Below are 12,250 nucleotides of genomic sequence, written 5' to 3' on the forward strand. Positions count from 1 at the left end.
GGTGTGCATTGCCTCATATCGGGCGATACGATTCGGATCAGGTCACGATTCGATTCATCCAGATTAATCCAAATACTACATTTGAAGACGATTATTGCGATATTTGTATATGACTTAAACCCTAACCCAAACAAATCAAAATGGACAGAAAAATACATTTATATCAATATATTCCTTAAACCTCATCCAGCACTCAGGTAAAAACGTTTTTATGTTTGAACAACATACGGCTTTCTTTATAACATTCTTTTTTTCGTGCAAACTTGCATTAGTCCAAACCTGCTTAAATGCAGTTTTCTATATACTCAATGCCTGTTTTGCTGTAAAAACCAAAATAAGCCCAAATTTCAGACTTATAAAAGGACTAATCCGAGCAACCACCTTAGTATAGCATACAATACAACCACCTTCACATCCTATTTACATGATAGGGATTTCTTTGTGTCAATCGGAAACTATCAGTCAGAACGAACCAAATTCACGTGTGGAGTCCCTCAAGGGTCAATTCTTGGACCACTCTTATTTAACATCTATATGCTTCCGTTAGCTCAGATAATGGAACAGTATGACATCTCCTATCACGCCTATGCAGATGACACACAACTGTACATTTCTGTGTCCCCACATGATTATAGTCCCTTAGTCTCCCTGAGTAAATGCATTCATCAAATCAATGAATGGATGTGCCAGAATTTTCTCCAGTTAAATGTGGAGAAGACAGAGGTGATCATTTTTGGGCCAAAAAACGAAAGGTCAAAGATAAGCAGGCAACTCAGCACAATGTCACTTACAACTACAAATCAAGTGAGAAACCTTGGCGTAATTATTGACTCAGACCTAAAATTTGATAGCCATCTAAAGTCCGTCACTAAATCCGCTTATTACCACCTAAAAAATATAACCAGAATTAAGGGGCTTCTGACTCAACAAGACATGGAAAAACTTATGCATGCATTCATTTTCAGCAGATTGGACTATTGCAACGGTATATTTACAGGTCTTGATAAAAAATCAGTCAGGAAGCTGCAGCTAGTACGATATGCTGTAGCCAGAGTCCTCACAAATACAAGAAAGCTGGACCACATTACACTGGTTTTGAAATCGCTACACTGGCTTCCAGTGAGTCAAAGGTTAGACTATAAAATACTACTGCTCGTCTACAAAACACTTAATGGCCTTGGACCAAAATACATGCTTGACTTGTTAGATTCCTATGAGACATCTAGACCCCTAAAGTCGTCTGGAACCGGTCTTCTGCATGTTCCGAGAACAAGAACCAAGCAGGGTGAGGCAGCATTTAGTTATCATGCTCCTCACCTCTGGAACAAGTTACCTGAACGTCTGAAGTATGCTCAAACTGTTAGCTCTTTTAAATCAGGGCTAAAAACGCTTTTGTTTAGCACTGTATATCCATAACTGTCTATATATTTCAATCTACTTGCTTTCTATTCCTCTTGTGCTTATCTCCATTGCTGATTTCAATTATTATTAGTCGTAGTAGTTTTTGTTTTATTTTTATTTTTGTTTTATTTTTATTTATTAATGTTTATTCTATTTGTGATTAAATGCAATCTTTTGTCTTGGTTTTTACATTGTATTGATTTAAATGTGTTTTTTATGATCTTCATGTGATGTAAAGCACTTTGAATTGCCTTGTGTTGAATTGTGCTATATAAATAAATTTGCCTTGCCTTGCCTTACCAGAAGGCGACGCACACAAATCTCTTATCCGATTACTCTAATCATGTTTTTGTACTTCTACGCGCTGCCAACTACTGGACGGGAGTAGAAGTGCAGCCAATGAATTGTTAATTTCCACCAAAAACACACGTGTAAGGATCGATACAGACTGATTTTGAATGATACGAGAACTGCGTGGAATAACATCGCGATATATTGCAGATTTGCTTCTGCTTTTGACACCAATCATTGGATATACTTTTCCTTGCACTTTGAATCGAATTTGAGAAATATTGTCAAAGTTGTTTTTTGGTTTGGATTAGTTTTTAGAGTAGTGTTGTTCCAATCCCATTTTTTTTGTCACCCGATACCAATACACAACAGTGCGAGATTGGTCGGTGCCAATGCTAGGCCGCTTAAAAAAATATACAAAATATTTTTTATCCGATCAGGTTACCACCCTCTATTGGAAACTATCAAATTGGCACCGTCTTTAGTACCTAACTTGACATATCAGCAGATGTCTTCTTTTCCTCCTTCTTCTGCGGTTTTATGGCAGTTTGAAACAAAATCTTTACCCGCTGTATGTTAGTACTCAACGATACCGATGCGAGCTTAACTAGCTTAACTATACCAGCATCGGTAAACCACTAGTTTCAGTCAATATGTCAATATGGTCACCTCAGGAGGTCTCACAATTTTTAGGATTTTATATCAATGGAGCCAGTATGTTCTTAACTCATTCACTCCCAGCCATTTTGACAGGAGCAAGGCCCTTCGCTCCCGGCCGTTTTACTGGATTTTGACTGATTTTGCAAGGCCCACAGAAAATTCTGTTCTATTGCTATGTAAACATGGAGCACACCAGAAGAAAGATTAGACTGTCTTCTTTCAGCAGAAAAAAGTTAGTTCATATCTATTTCCATTCTTCAATCAGCATTAGAAAATAGCTTAGTTTGAGCAATTTTCCAATTTCTGATGAAAAAACGGAGAAATTGAGCTTTTTGTGAAAGCATACATTTCAAACATAACTTTGACTAATTCACAGCTATTTTTTGCTTTAGTTACATCCCAAACATCTGAATAATGTTTTTCTTTTACAAAATAAGATAAACAACAAGACAAATAGAACTTTTGATCGCAAAGTAACAATTTATTTACACATAACTAAACTAGTGAACTGTTGAACTATTTGCGCACATAACAACGGGAAAGGCTCTCGGCTGCTCCCGTGGCAAATCTGATGAGTCCGGATCAAGATCTGTCTCACTTTTTTCATCATCTTCATCGTTGGTTTCACCCTCGGGCTAAGGAGTAACGCAACATGAGCGCGTGTGGAACCGACGCTGTTGTGGACGTCACCGTCTGTCTCATCAAGATAGACTGTTTTTTTAATCATTCTTTGACGATGGTTTCGTTTTCTTTTCAAAACACTCCTCCAGTGTCGTTTGCCTTTTTTTCCCGATCATTCTCCACACTTTTCTCAAATTCTCACGTGTCTTCACAAGATCCCTCCAACTTCCATTTCCTGACTATTTTTCTTCACTTCCTTTCTTGGCCCGGGATGTGTTCTAACCAAATGCGCTACTGACCTCCAGTGGCCAGTTTTATTGCTTTAAAATGGGTATTGAGCTTTGTGCATTATATTTTAGATAGATCGGAACCTATAGATGCCTCTTGTCAAAAAAAAAACGCAAAAGACGTATAAATACGTTTTTGGGACCCTGAAGCAATTAAAAATACAACGTATTTATACGTTTTTGGGAGCAAATGAGTTAATGTCAAAGCTTTCATGTCTGGAGTTAGTTTTTTCAAAAAGTACTGACATTTTTCACCTGTTGACTAGTACGTATAGGTTGCATGCATCCAGATTACATTCATACTAGACAAATATCCTATTTATATCCCGGGTCGGATTTGAAAAAATTGGAATTGGACTGTAAACACTTCAGGGAAAAAAATCCGCTAAGTGTTGCATATAGGCAAATAAATCAAATTTGATCCACAGTGTAAACATAGCTTATTAGAATTATTTTTTTATAGCAAACAAACGTACAATTGTCGATGGTTACTTATAACAAGCCCATGGAATTATAACCCTTACCAAGGGCGTAGGTTTGGTCTCAACATTGGTAGGGACCATATAACAGCATAACCTGCATGAACACTTTTTGTTGGGGACGGGACATTAATAAGACCATACAGATTGGGTGATATGAACCTAATTACTTAATCATTGCAAAATAAATCTGTATTGTACTTACTTTCATTTGTATTGGTTCAGGTGATACACCGTTTGATTCAAACCTTTGTTTTCAAAAACTACTAAAGAAACATTTTCACAACTTCCAGAATAAATGTCTGGATTTTATTTGAAAAAATTTACAGAGCAATATTTGAACACAACTTAAATTACATACCATACACAATACAAACTTCTTGATAATATCTAAACTATCCAGAAATACAAAAAATAAAAGTTTGCCACTCATCATTGTCTGTCTAAATAGAGAAATATAACTGAAAAAATGTCTTAGTCAGGAAATTTAAAAAAAAAAAATTTTTTTTTAAATGGAGCCTTCCTTTAGGTGAAACACTACTGCTTTTGTCCACAAGCACGGCAAAACTCAGCAAAGAAAATGAAAGCTACAGTGGCTGCTGCTGGCCGAAAAAAAAACGTCTAATATCCCTTCAAGTTGTCAACATGTATTTCTGTCGGGGCTGTGAGTGCATGTGTGTGTTGGGGGGGGTTGGCAAGTTATCACCCAATCAAACGTGCGTTTTCGGGAAAAAATGGACTGTCTCATTCAGCAAGTGAAAAGGGATACATGTAAGTTTGAACATAATGAAAATAATTCCAATAATAATGGTTGGGACACTTCTATCCTTACAACATACGGGAAGACAATCTTAATCACCTATATAACAGAATCTATTATATAATGCAAATGAGGTTGCTTAAAAGTTGGTGGGGACAATTTGAGAATCCTGAAAAGTTGGTAGTGTTATGTCCCTACCGTCCCTATGCAAACCTACGCCCTTGACCCTTACGTTGTTATAACTAGAGATGTCCGATCACGTCATTTTCAAAGTATCGGAATCGGCAAAAAAAAAACGGACATGCCTTTTTTTAATATATATATATATTTTTTTAATTGAATCGTTTTCTAATTGTATTTAACGTTACAGACATAATGTGTTACACTCATTCAGAGTAGTTTTGGCTTAAAGTAGGGCTATCAAATTTATTGTGTTAACGGCAGTAATTAATTTTTTTTAATTAATCACGTTAAATAATTAATACATGCGCTGCACATCACGTTAAATAATTAACACATGCGCTGCACAACCCTCTCACGCATTGACGCGTACAATCTATAAAGACGCCGTTTTACCTATAGATAGCGCTACAAGGCAGCGTATAATGAGTAGAGAGAATTTTGACAGCCTTTGGAGCCATTTATTATGTGGCTAAAGCCTTACAATACCTCTCTCAGCAATTAAAAATAACATGGGAGGCATTGTGGGGAAGTAAGGTAGTAGTTGATCATTTTCTTAACACCCTATGTTCTTTCCCAACGCAGAGAAGATATATCAATTGATGCCACTATGCACAGTCATGGTTGCACTTCCCATCATGCATGTGGGCAGAACAGTTAAATGGCTACAGTATCATTTACTGAAAGCTCAACAAATACACTAGATGGCAATATTTAGTCACAATATACAAAGTCACATTTATCCTTTAAGAATTACAAGTCTTTCTATCCGTGGACCCATCTCACTGAAAGAATGTTAATAATGTAAATGCCATCTTGAGGATTTATTGTCATAATAAACAAATACAGTACTTAGGTACTGTATGTTGAATGTATATATTCGTCCGAGTTTTATTCATTTTTTTCTTAATGCATTGCCAAAATGTATATGATCGGGAAAAATTATCGGAAATGATTGGAATTGAATCGGGAGCACAGAAAAAAGCAATCGGATCGGGAAATATCGGGATCGGCAGATACTCAAACTAAAACGATCGGGATCGGATCGGGAGCAAAAAAACATGATCGGAACAACCCTAGAATTTGTTATATAATGCAAATAAGGTTGCTTAAAAGTTGGTGGGGACAATTTGAGAATCCTGAAAAAGTTGGTAGTGTTATGTCCCTACCGTCACTATGCAAACCTACGCCCTTGACCCTTACGTTGTTATAACCAGTGTTGTTAATAACGGCGTTACAATATAACGGCGTTACTAACGGCGTTATTTTTTTCAGTAGTGGGTAATCTAATTAATTACTTTTCTCATCTTGGCAACGCCGTTACCGTTACTGAGGACGGAAAGGCATGCGTTACTATGCGTTATTATATTGGTCGAAAAGTCTGAGGGAGACGGACTCACCAAGACGACAGAGCAGAGCAGGAGTGCGGAGGAGGCAAGAAAGTTGTGACGCCGAGCAAACGCGATGCTAGGTAGCTCCAATAATACATGTTGTAGCCGATAGCCTACAAACTACGCCCGCATGTTATGGTAGATATGGTAGACATGGTAGATATGGTAGATATCACATATACTGTATATAGATATAACTAGATGCAAAATGACAGACACGGCACTAGATGCGTTTGTAAACAGCCGCCATCTTAAAGCAGTAGACTTTTTAGGACGGCTCTGTTGTAGAGAACCTTCCAAGCGAACCTGGGTAACTTTTTTTATCTAAAATACTTCTAAATCGGCAAAATCTTGACTTGAATCTATCTTTAAATGATGAAACAGTTTTAAAACTTTCATATGTCGAAAGTAGAGAGAAGGGAACTAATGCAATAATGGGAGCAATTTTAACAACTTTTAACAGTTGATTCAGGGTAAAGGGTAAATCAGGGTAAAGAATTGGGCTCGGGCCAATTGTACCAAAAACATTCACAAAAAAATTCACATAGTGTGGCCGATGTTTTTTTTTTTTTTTTTTTTTTTTTTTTGAGGGAAAAAAAAAAAAAGTAATTATCACCAATTACTTTGCAAAGTAACTCATTACTCTTACATTCAGGTAATTGAGTTACTAACGCAATTACTTTTTGGGAGAAGTAATTTTTAACTATAACTAATTACTTTTTTTCAGTAAGATTAACAACATTGGTTATAACCCTTATGTTATTTGCCCAAGACATTCATCAGTCCATTTTCAACACCGACCAGATTACTACTGCTTCTCACCAAGACATGACTCTGTGTAAAAAAAATAAAATAAAATAAAAAAGATGGTAGCAGGCAGATCTAAGTTAAGCGAGTGTAGTCCGTGACACTGCAGACAATGCTGCTACTCCCTCTACGGCTCATGCGTGTGCACACTGCACACATTCTGGCAATGGATGCACTCACAGCACCATTGGCTACGATTTAAAACTGAATAAAACATTTAGGTGCTTGATTTAATGTGTTGCATCAACAACAACAACAACAACACAATTAAACACACACACAAGCAGTCAGTTCCATGGTGCACTTACTCATACAAGTCACACACTTGCATTCCAAATCAGCAGTAGAACTCTGCAGCGATTTGAGTGCTCTTTTTGCCTAAATACTGAAAAGCACTTTTCGAATGATTGCACTTAAGTTCTGCAGGACATATGCGTGAGGGTTTTTTATGTTTTAAATAATGACCTAAATGAATTTGACAAAAGCTCTTCAATTTTAAAAGGTTTTTTAACCCAGTGTCATGTGTATAAAATACGATGAAATTAATGTATACAATCGATTACTTTTTGTAAACTAAACTCAACAAAACCTAATTTGGATATATTTAACTATATCAATTCAGTTATATATATTGATTTAAATACTTTATTTGTACAATAATAAATGCATTTCTACAAATGATATTGATATTATTCCATTTAATATTGTGTTTTTGAACAAAATCTGAGCCACCGATGCTAAACATTTGCGTGAAGTTCACTTTTCAAGGAAAATGTAACATGATCTATATGAAAAAGTCCATTTTAAAAACATTGTTTTCGTCAACGATAACTACAAGAAAATATATTGTCGACGAACATTTTTTTCATGACAAGACAATAATGATCTAAAAACGTGTATTGGGAGACTAAAACGCAATAAGACTAATGCCAGTTTTTGAAAATGCGTCATAGTTTCCGTCACATGTTCACATTGTGTGACATTTTATGTGTAGTTAGCCAGCATCGTGGCAGCGAACAGGAAGGGGTTATGGCGGGACAGAAGAAACATAAGTAAAGAAAAGAAACACAAACAACAACAAGAAATACATTGAACGCCTACACTAACTATTAATATGTTGGTGCTATAATTAGCTAGATGTATTTCCATTCCATGTATTTCCAAATGATTCCATGGTATTGAAACACTCCCTACACTTGTCGCTGCGACAGTGCAGGAAAGCTGCATGTGCTAAATCTGTTGGCCCTCTGGAGGCCCCTGCTAGCTGGGGGCCCTAGGCAATTGCCTGGTTTGCCTAATGGGCCGCGACGCCCCTGCTTTTACTTTTGAGTAATATCATTTTGCAGTAACGCTACTCTTACTCGAGTAAAATCTTTGGCTACTCTACCCACGTCTGAAAACGGCTATCAAAGCAGAAGCAGGGATAATATCACTGTGAAAGAAACACAGAAATAAGCTCAGCTTTGCGCCTCCACCAGTTGCCTTCTCTGCATGGTAGGATGTCAGCCGAGGGCTTCAGATGGCCTGGAACGCTGGCATCGCAGCGGCTATCGTGTCACCCCCTACTCCTACCGTCTGTTAGCCAAGCCTGTGGCTAAGCCTGTTGCCTCGTTTTTTTTCCTTAGCTATAAATGTATCAAAACGTATTTTGCCAGGTCAGGATTGCAAAATAAAAATCTGTTCTCAATTGCATTCCCTGGATAAATAACGGCAAAAAAAATAAAACGTGATGGCTTGGTGAGGGCGACATAGCTGCAGGCGTTTTTTTCTCTACAACAACGCAAACAAATTCTAGCCGCTGTATACTGTAGCACTGAATTTCTTCCTTTGCAAAGGTAATATTAATGTTCTGTTTTGACTGAAATGAGCTCTTTGTTGTTTTAGTTTATTGTTTTGCACGCTCAATTTAGAGCTAATTAGAGGAGCACTGCGAGAGAGCAAACATCTATTCTTCCCATCTTTGCAACGCTGTTACCGTTACTGAGGATGCGAAGGGGCGCGTTGCTACAATTTGATTGAATGAAGTGTAAGTTGTCTGATTTTGTCCCAGCTATTTGGGAGAAAGCAGAGCGTTACGGGGGAGGTGGGAAAGAGGTGGTGACACCGTTGCAAACACGATGATGATTGGCTAGGTGGCTCGGAGTGTTAGCATAGCATTCACGTTCTTGTTAGCATTAGCATTTAGCGTGGCGAATGTCATCTTAAACTCTCAGGCAATTTTTTTTGTTTGTTTTACAAACAGTTCATGGCGTCAGGGTGTATACAATTAATTGAAAAGGACAGTTTACATGCTGAGTGTGCATTATCATCACAAAGTTGGTGTTATTCTTTGTAGACTCTACAATATATATATGGCGGAAAACACATCAAGAAGTGGTCAAGATTTTCATTTTCATATATTTACCCTTTTAAACGTTTTTTTTTTTTTCCTATTTTTCTTTGTATGGATCGATTATTTATCATCTAAAATATTGGGCGAAATTGTGACAGTACAGAAAAAAAATACAATTATGTAATAGTTATGAGGTAGATATCCATGACTTTTCTACACACGTCAATTTTTTCATTGTGACGTAATTTGTTTAAAAGTTTAAAATATGCGAGTGAAGAATTTTTTATTTTATTTATTTATTTTTTTAATGAAATATTAGACGTTGATTAATGATTCTAAGCTAAAAATGACAGACATTTCAAACAATGAATACGATTACTTACCTTATTTTTATGGCTAGGCTAAAACAAAAGCGGTTGCGTGATGTCTGTAAACGGGGGTTTCCAAGGTAAAACGGACAAATTAAAAATAGTTTGGGGGCTTCATGCCCCATGAATCTGCTATGGCAGCATATAGACATATTGTTCTATCAAACACAACAGTTCCTTTGGCTTAAAATACAGCAGTATATTTTAAAGAGGGGTGCAAGAGCAGAAACTGCTTTTTCAGCCTTGTCTGTGTTTTCCCCCATATATATTTTTTTAATTACTGTACCAAGAATAGTCGCTTGCCCTAAATATTTCTTGTATGGTGTATCCATGAACCTTGTGTGATGTTTTTTTTTTCTGTCAAAACAACCAAAGAAAAGACAATAGAGGAGATTCTGACCCTCACCTGCATATTGAAAAATATACCTATAAACAGTAGGGGTGTGAAGATACACACAAGTCATGGTTCAGTACGTAATCCGGGGGTCACAGTTCAGTGAGGGTTCAGTGCAACAGGAAAAACAAAAAGGCTTAAGAACGTTTTTATACCGTTACGCTCTTATATAGGTGATTTTTTTTTTTTTTTTTTATGTGACCTACGTGTCGTTTTTTGGGTTTTTTTTGCGGGGGTGATCATTTCAATTTAGTCAGTTAATATGAACATCTTTGATGTGAAAGACGTTATAGAATGTATAATATAATAACATGTAGAACATGAAAAGTAACATCATTTACTTTGCTGAGTAACTAATTATTCTTACAATGAGGTAACTGAGTTACTAACTCAATTACTTTTTGGGTGAAAAGTAATTTGTAGCCGTAATTACTTTTTTAAAGTAAGATTAAATACACTAATCGGTGGGGCAGCAGCTATAGCAAAGATGCAAACGACAATTTAAAGCAACACTAGGTAACTTTTCAACCTTTATGAAATATTTTCATATAATTTGTGATGATATGTCGACTGACAACTAGTTGAATGACACCTCTTTTATATCTTGAGGGGGTCTGTGTCACTTTCACCGGCACCAGAGCCGTATAAAGAGAGTAGCGACACTCTTTGAGGTCGCCGCAGGTAGTCCTGTTCCTGTAGGGTGTGGCTAGTTCCAAGCACAAGCACCAAGTAGTGGTTTTCAATGGAACTGACAGCGGTAATTGCGACATTTATGGGAAAATGTATAAAATCGCGTATCTAAGTACTAGTTTGATTATGTCATTGCATTATAATGTGCAGCTTATATACCATAATTTCTGGACTATAAGGCGCACCTGACTATAAGCCGCCACCCACCAAATTTGACACGAAAACAGCCTTTGCTCATAGATAAGCTGCACTGGACAATAAGCCGCAGCTGTCCCCACTGTATTATGGGATATTTACACCAAAATATATTAACCGGTAACACTTTATTTGACAGCGGCATCATAAGACTGTCATAAGACCAAATGAGCCACCATAAAGCTTTGAACCAATTGGCTGCAAAGCTTTACTGCTTCAAGAAGCTTCATTTGGCCATCGCTGCTCCTTTGAGGGGGGGCAGTCAACCTCTGTTACCAACCTGCTGTCAACACTGTTGTCGTCCAACATGCCTCCTAGCATGCATTGTAGCGCTACAAATATTAAATAATAACCCAAATTCGTGTTCTGTGCTAATTATTTCTTCAGTTACTCTTCCAGTTGTTTCATAAATTGCTAGCTCTGGTATTTGGTAAAACTATTTGAAGTGGCACCATAAAACTGTCATAAGACCATCATAATTATGACATTACACTGCCATGAGCATTAATGACATCGTGACAGATGTCATTTTGTCTTATCCGGCTAATTATCTCACTTTTGAGTAGATGCAAAAGATCCGAGCTGGACATATATGGAATGTTGGTGACATAATTTGCTAGATGATATTTAATGACATCTGTCATAAGCATTTGTTAACGGCTATGATAGTGCCATAATCATGTCAAAGTGTTACCTATTAACCCAAATAAATCAACAAATAAGCCGCACAGGACTATAAGCCGCAGGATTCAAAATGAGGGAAAAAAGTAGCGGCTTATAGTCCGAAAATTACGGTAATAGAGTTCATTTATTTTCCCCTCAAAATAACTCAAAATATAGCCATAAATATCTAAACCCCTGGCAACAAAAGTGAGTACACCGCATGGGAATAATATGTGAACACGACACAGCAAAATAACCAATTCCCACCAGGCCAATAATATACCAATTGACCGATCAGAGCAGTTCATGGCAAAAGAAAAATAACGCTTTGCGAGTTGTCGGTTACAGTAATAATAACCACTGCCTAGTCTATTGAATCCTAGCAGCTAATTGGGGCAAAAAAAAAAAATCGACTAAAGTTTACTCACCAGTAATAAAATGTCTGCTGCAAACGTAAATGTGCCTGGATTTAGGTTCCCACTGGCAAGAATGGTCGACGGAAAGGTCTTTTTTACAGTTCCTTGATTGATTGCTTTCAGCCATTTGCTTGTCCTTTTCTTCTCACGAGGAAGAATGAAGAACTTCAAATGCGGCTCCGAACTCTTCCTTGTGTTACAACTAGCAACACGGCAACTTTATAAGACAAAATAAGATAAAAGTTCAACGCGTTTGTACTACAATGCACGACAGAGCAACTGCTTGTGACTCGTGTTTTGCCCCCATTTCAATAT

Source organism: Corythoichthys intestinalis, chromosome 1 (genome assembly GCF_030265065.1).
Source record: "Corythoichthys intestinalis isolate RoL2023-P3 chromosome 1, ASM3026506v1, whole genome shotgun sequence".
Classification (NCBI taxonomy): Eukaryota; Metazoa; Chordata; class Actinopteri; order Syngnathiformes; family Syngnathidae; genus Corythoichthys; species Corythoichthys intestinalis.